Consider the following 7,748-nt stretch of genomic DNA (forward strand, 5'->3'; position numbering starts at 1 on the left):
TTGAGACATTTGCCTTTTTAGGACAAATACTATACTGCAGAAAGTGCTGGAAATATTATAAAATCGGCATTCCTGATTGATATTGCATACATCTACATCAAAAAGCAGAGCAAGGCCTAAAAGTGATTTCAAATATTGGCTTAAGAAACTCAAGGCATCTGTATTCATAAACAGCAATACAAAAATATATGGAACAATATAGAGAAATAGAACTGTAAAAAACATTTATGTAAAATGAGGAATAACAATATTGGAAGTTAAAGAAAGATATATGAAAGAATGAAAATGATTTGCATAATATATAAAAGGAAAATATAAGTGAAGGCAAGTGGTATTCGAAAGAGTTCAACGCCGCCACAGTGCTTCCGTTAACAGAGCTGTGGTTCCCTCTAGTGGTGACCCACACTAATTCTAACTAACTCTAACACTAATTCTATTTTTTTATATACCTATAATTCATTTTCTAGCGTATTGCTCTCAAACTCAATTCCCGGAGGGCCACAGCTCTGTACAGTTTAGCTCAACCTAATCAAACACACCTGATCCAGCTAATCAAAGACTTTAGGATCACTAAAAACTTCCAAGCATGTGTGTTTTGGGCTGGTTAGAGAGCTGTGACACTCCAGGAATTGAGATTAGAGTCTAAGCGCAAACCTGGGTCTACTTGACAGGTGAAGGAGGGTTAACAGGAGCCAGATTTCTCATTTTGAAGTATGTCACCAGCTGGTTTGGCACCTCGGCTAGAAACGCTCTGAGCAAGCGCTTCTTTAGGAGCCTATGGAGAAATGAGATGTAAAAGATCGCATAATTATTGACAGTAATTAAACATAAAACACTGGATGTAGAATTAAAGAAGTTTGAACCAATTTATAATTTTAAAGGGCTCATACACTGGCAAACTGCTTGAAGGGCACAAACTGCACAATATCTCTGGCCACCGGTTCTCCGTTCACAGATTTGAGAACTCCATTGTCCCCATCCAAAAACTCCATGGCCTTAAAGTCTGCCTCACCAACACCCACAATGATGAGGGACATGGGCAGCTTGGAGCTGTTCACGATGGATTGCCTGGTCTGGTTCGAGATCAGTGATCTCTCCATCAGTGATGATCAACAGCACAAAGTATTGCTAATTGAGAGAGGGAAAAACACATATTGTTAATGGACTGAAAAATACCACGGCAAACCACAGATCAAACACAGATAAATACCCATTAAACCACATCCTGTGGATGAGGCAGTACCCTACAAAAAGGCACTTCCAGTTACTCACTGCGCATTTGGCTGCTGGGCGCTCGGCTGCAATTCGGGCAACGTGATTAATAATGGGGAGAAGTTGGTGGGTCCATAGAGACAGATTTGAGGCAAAATCATGCGGTGGCGTCCACAATGCCTTGCACTCCTGCATGGTATACAACATCAGGCATGTGAAATGTCATCTTAGAATGTATTTAAAGTAGGGGCTGACAGTTCATTAAAAAATGTAAGTCTATTAATTGCTGGGTGCTGAAATGAATTAATTTGCAAGAACACTCACGAGTCTCACCTTGGCAATACGGGCTATCAGGGTTGAAGTTCAATGGAAACTGGTGGATACCTAAGTAATTACAAAAGCATACTTTTGTTTAATTGAATTTCTATTACAGCTAATAATGAATAAGTATCAACTACACCTGTAATGGCTTACCTGGAAGTTTGGAGGCACTTGAGCACCAAATCCAAATGCTGGGAAAAGTTTATCACTATAGGAGAAGACAGTAAAAATATATATATATATATATATATATATATATATATATATATATATATATATATATATATATATATATATATATATATATATATATATATATATATATATATATATATATACACATATATATATATATATATATACTTCATAAAATATATATACATCTATGTAGTCCCACACACAAACAAAACCTTCCTATGCTCACCAGGGCCAGACTTATTTTAATAAGAAATAAAAGTAAAAAAAATACAAAAAAACAATAGTATTATTAAATATACGTCAGGGATGTAAACTCATCATGGGTGAAAAATGTGACATACAGTAACCATACAGTAAATTTCATATTAAAAATGCACTTTTCATTCATGGAGAATGATTTAAAAATACAGCAATAAACCTACTGAAGTAGTGTACCAAGTACAATTAAATAATAATGCATTAAATATTTTAAACTACTTAATTTAATTTAACTAGTAGAACCTGCTAAATGTATTTAGCTAACACGGATTTCTTGCTGTTGTAGTTCATTTTACTCTGAATTTATTCCTTAATAAACTTGGCTACAATACTCAACGCTGCAAAAACACATAAATAAACAAATTCGAAAACAGAACATGCACACAACCCCCCTTTAGAAGAGTTTGAGTTTAGCCTAATTCAAGATATGGAATCAAAATGCCCTGTCATAAATGATTTTATTCAACAGCTCAACAAGCATGATGCTAGTATTAAATGTTATATACATCTTAGTCAAACTGCTGTCCATTCACTCATTTAAAAGGGCATTTACTGCCACCTTAATGGCGGCTTTAAAATGTTATTTATTTATCCATGACAGCCTTACATCAAACCAACCATGGTGCTGGCTCAAAAACACACTATGCAAAATAAAAACTGACCCTCAACCTAAAATGAATTTGACCCCCGTTCTTATCAAATGTCGAAAACAGGATAATTTTTTAGGAATCCTGAAAAGCACATTTATTTTGAAATATTAATCATTTTCAACATTAAAATGTCACTTTTGATCAATTTAATCCATTCCTGCTGAACAACAGTATTGTTTTCTTACAAAAATCACTTGCTGTTTTCAAACTACAACATTTCTATAATTTTCCTACAATCATTTCAATACAGTATTCAACGGGTGAACTTTAAAAATTGTGCTCTTACGTGTGTCGTGAGTCTTGGACTACTCTGGCCAACAGACCAGATGGCCGACAGATACTGGTTCACGCCATTAGGGCTGAGATAGTGCAGAGAGTCAGGAGGCGGGGGTCTCCATTAGAGCCAGTGAAGTCAATGCCCACCTAAACCAAAAATATTCACCTTTCTTTTAGTGTTTAAACCATACAGCCTTAAATTTACATCCTAAATGTAATGTTCTTAACTATACCCATTCTTTACATCAGCATGTAAATGAATACAGAAAAAACACAAATGTTGTGGCATGACAGATCTTACCGTGAAGTTAATTTGGCAACCTCCCATCACATAATCCAGAAATGAATACTGCGCCTCAAGCTGAAAGACAGTTTATTTATCACTATCGCAAATTACTTCACACAATACTTGCAATCTGCAGCACATACTGCGTACCTTGCAATACTTAATCCTGATGACCCCAGAGTTTTTATAACTCTTTTTCTTCTCTTTACTTTTCTGGATGAATGCAGTCAAACTCAACCTGCAAAAAACAAACGTTTCACTTAAGCCTTACGGTAAAACTCATAGAAATTATTGAAGTGAACAGAATGGCAAATTATGTGAGGAAGAGGAAATGTTCTACTGTTAACACAAGGACAACAAGAACGCCTGGAACAGTGAAGGTGCAGTCTCACCGGGGAGCCATGAACTGCTTTCTGCAGATCTGACACATTAGTTTGAAACACACCAGCCCAGAGATCATGAGAGCCATCGCTATCATAATCAGAACAATGAACCTAAAACAAAAGCCACGAACAGACAGACAGACACACAGAAAGAAAAACAGAGATGTTTAGGAAGATTAACAGACATGTGTCCTGCTCACCGCATTGTCTTTAGCCTCCATTAGTTTAGCTTGTGCCGGTGCAGGTGAACTCTCCTATCATGTCTGAGCTCGTGTCTTCGTCCTTATCGTAACAAGTTACCTAGCAATTAGACAAAGCTTTAGTCTAAGGACTAGGACAACTGAAAGTGCTGGCGTCTTTGGTCATAAAACTCTTAAAAAGCTCTGTTTTAATGAAACTCCCACAAACATTAGAATGGTACATGTGGTAGAAATTAAAGGTTCTTTTTTGTGTTCACATTTGATAAGTTTAGATAAGTAACTTTTTGCATTCTCAATTATGTCTGATAGCCAAATGCACCAATTTCTTCCCGTTGTCCTAAAGATGTAAAATAAAACCACTGGTTTCTCTCTTGCAGCAGGAATTGTTCAATTAAAATATGATGCACATCTGATTTAGCATAAAAACCCTTTGATACCTTGATGGGTTTATTCAGGTCGCCACTGCAGAATGTATGCAAGAAACAGTAACAACTTTTCCAAGATGGATTCAAATTATTCTTGATGACCTATAAAAACAGAAAAAACTCCAACCATCAGCAAAAATGCAATAACAGGTTAATTGATTTTCCGCACAAATAAAAACCGTTCTCTGTAAGTGAAAGTGAGTAAAACCTCTGTCCTGTGAACTAGCTGCCACTTCCCATCTTCTTCTTGCTTGAAAAACTCCAAGAATGGATCAGACTTTCCAAACAAATCCTGAAAGAAGAAGTGGTAGTACTAATGTGCATCTTTCATAGAATACAACAGTACCTAAATGCTAAATCTTTCTGTACGTTAAGCCAGCAGTAACTATAACTGATAAAGTACAAATTATAAATGGTTACAGCAAGATGCAAGAACACAGAGGCTGACTATGCATACCTTTTTATCCAGGTTTTTGGCCTCTACTTCCATCACAACAGCCCTGTTGTCTTTCACCTCATCGGCTGTGATCTGTTCATACAAAAAAATAATAACATTTAATAAACTAAGAAGATTTATATTTAAAGCTGATGAATAGCTAATGATATACAAAGCTAATGAATGGTATGCATGACAAACTTTGCATACATTTACGAAGGCAAATGTTATTTTGCTCGAACAGAGGGCTTTATGTGGTTTACTAAAAACTGCATTACCATATGCAAATGAATCATTCTTTTGTGAAAGCGGCAAACTCTCCTGCAAATAAAGACACATAAATGCAAATGAATTAGAATTATGTGGTCTGCTAAACATTCATAAGGTGATAAATTTCCATTTTCTTTTACCAGTGTTGCCCTATTAGAAATAGCAGTAGGAATGTTGATGAACACATACTGTTATTGTGCCTTTTCCCAGCTGGTTTTGCTGCCTTGAGCTGAAGAGGTCTGGTAATCTTCCTACTAGACACAATCTGTTTGGTGCATAAACAACGCTGTGAATTCAAATGTAATAACTCAACAGTAAAAAAAAAAAATAACTGTACATTTTTATTACACACTGTTCTGTGGAAATGTAGATTCTGATTGGTAAGTCACCATATTCTGAGGTGTGTTATTCCACATTAACAACCGGTAAAAAAATAATGCAAGCGAGCGTAATAATGAGCCTGTGTAAAATAATAACAAGCTCATCCGGGTAACTGCAGCAGTCGACACTATGTGCTTGCTGGGAACATTTTTTTTTTTTTTTTTTCATGGAAGCATTGTGTTTGGTTGGCAAATAAAGATTAAAACTACAAATATTTCATTACGCCATTCTGGAATCATGCTGTGTAATAAGTAGTATAATTGTACCATATCCGTCTAGTATAAACTTGCCACTTGCTAGCAACTGCTTTCTTGACAGCAAGTTATACCGACAAATATGTTTTGCCTATTTATTATAAATATTTAGTGTGTCTAGCCGTTTCGTTTGCAGAAAGTAGCCACGTAGTAAACATGATAATGAATGTCCAGCTGGTTGTCACAAAATAAAGCCCTTTAGTCTTACGTAACATTAGTGCTGTCTGGCTTAATTCTGCGATAACAATCATCTGCATGTATATTATCCTTACTAATATTATCATATTATAACGTCCCACTAATATTAGCACTGCATGGTCACAACTAGCACAGAACAGAGATCACGTAAAATTTGTGCATCTCAATACAAAACTCTTCCCATACTTACCTGTCAAAGAGGTGCATTCAAAGCCTCCCAGGAAGTCGTCATCCTTGAGGTCAACAGACTTGTTGTCTATATCGTAGTGAGCCAAACTTTAGTTCTGCACCTTCTCAAAGTGATAGTCAATGTGAAGTTTTTGTTGAGAACTGGGGTCCTGGCAATTCTTTTACTTTCTCTGTGCGTTCCACCTGCAGCGATCACATACATTAAGCAAACAAGGATATACACACCCACACGAGTAATTATTTTAAATAATTTTATGTTAATTTACAATCAATGACTGTATGCTTGTATCGTGTAAAATTCGAACACTACTGCTTGTATGAGGGTCAACTATAGCAAGCTGTCACTTTCAACACTTTTTACCAAATTAAATCAACTGCTGTTATACTTAGTAAAAAAAGAAAAAAATGTTATTTGATTGTAATGTAGCCACAGAGGCGTTTTAAGGGTTAACGTGCATACCTCTGACCATTTGTCATCCCCGACACTCTGCAGCAGAACACAGAGCGGATCAGATTTGGATCCAACATCTTTGTCAGAAGATTATTGCAAGAGATGGAGAGCTCGACCTTCGACACACACTGAGCAGCCATCTGAAAACCACAACAGACACAAACTTGCATGAAGTTTTCGTCTCGACGCTAAACACCTCCTATGAACCGCTAGAGCTTACAAACGTGAGAAGTGAAATCTTTGACGGAAAGGGAGAAAAAGAATCATTCAGAAGGACGCACTCCTCCGTAGTAGATCAAAACTAAAGTTCATATAATCGTCGAAATATGCGCTCCATTTTACCATGCGTTTTAAAACAAAAAAATGTGGTAAATATCGTATCTGATAGCCTGAATGCTCAGTATTCGTATCTGACAGTCACGCCTTGCCACTGTATTATAACGCGCTGGGAAAAAATCATTGCTTAACGGCATACCGTGAATCTAAAACAGGCAACCCGCTAATACATAATGAGCTGACAAATGCGACCGCGAAATCAGAAGTCATACCCTTAATTTTCAAACTGCAGAAACTATTCGGAGATACTCTGTGCAAAGCTGCCTACTTACTACCGTCTCCACCCCAGACACGTTCATATAATGCAAAATGAGCAGGGCGTTGCCATTCAAGTTCCTCTCCAGTCGTGCAGCGCTATTGGTCGCAACGCCAGCTGAACTTTTCTCCGATTGGCCAGAAGCCTGTCAATCACTGCACACCACAGCAACACAGAGCAGTGTGCATGAAACTAACGTGCGCTGACTGACTCATTACCACGAGGACAACAACAAGCCGATTTATAATTTTAACCAACGCCGTGAACTTACGCCATTTGCACTTTAATATCATATTTAATCACGCATGTATCTACCAACTTAATCCTATATATATATATAAAAAAAACCTATCAGCGTTAATAAAATGAGTTCATAATGCTCACGCCCACCAAACGTACAAAGTCATTAGCAGCCTTTATATTTTGCTACTTATTCTACCAGCATACGTAGCGCCACACGCTGTCATCATTTGAACATTTCACTATGCATCAGGTAAAAAAACAACAACAAAGGGCCCCACACATACATACCGGCCCGAGCAGAGCGTGCTTTCCTGACGCCATGTCTCCATAGTAACGGATTTTCAGCACAAATTTGAAATTATTTTGCAAGTAGACAAACACCACACAACAAATTCATAATGCCTGCACCGTATCCCTTTAGATATTGCAGTGCAATCCAAAGATGTTAAGTCTAAAAATGTCCATTAAAAGAAAAAAAAAAGCTTTGAATCTGCCACATCAGTACATGAAATCACCAAAGCAGTG

General features: G+C 37.0%; 1 pseudogene; it reads right to left on the minus strand.

The window, feature by feature from the left end:
- Positions 1–651: 651 nt before the first annotated feature.
- On the minus strand, positions 652–6,528 carry LOC122332699 (annotated as a pseudogene).
- Between the last annotated feature and the right edge of the window lie 1,220 nt (positions 6,529–7,748).

Source organism: Puntigrus tetrazona, unplaced genomic scaffold (assembly GCF_018831695.1).
Source record: "Puntigrus tetrazona isolate hp1 unplaced genomic scaffold, ASM1883169v1 S000000144, whole genome shotgun sequence".
Lineage (NCBI taxonomy): Eukaryota > Metazoa > Chordata > Actinopteri > Cypriniformes > Cyprinidae > Puntigrus > Puntigrus tetrazona.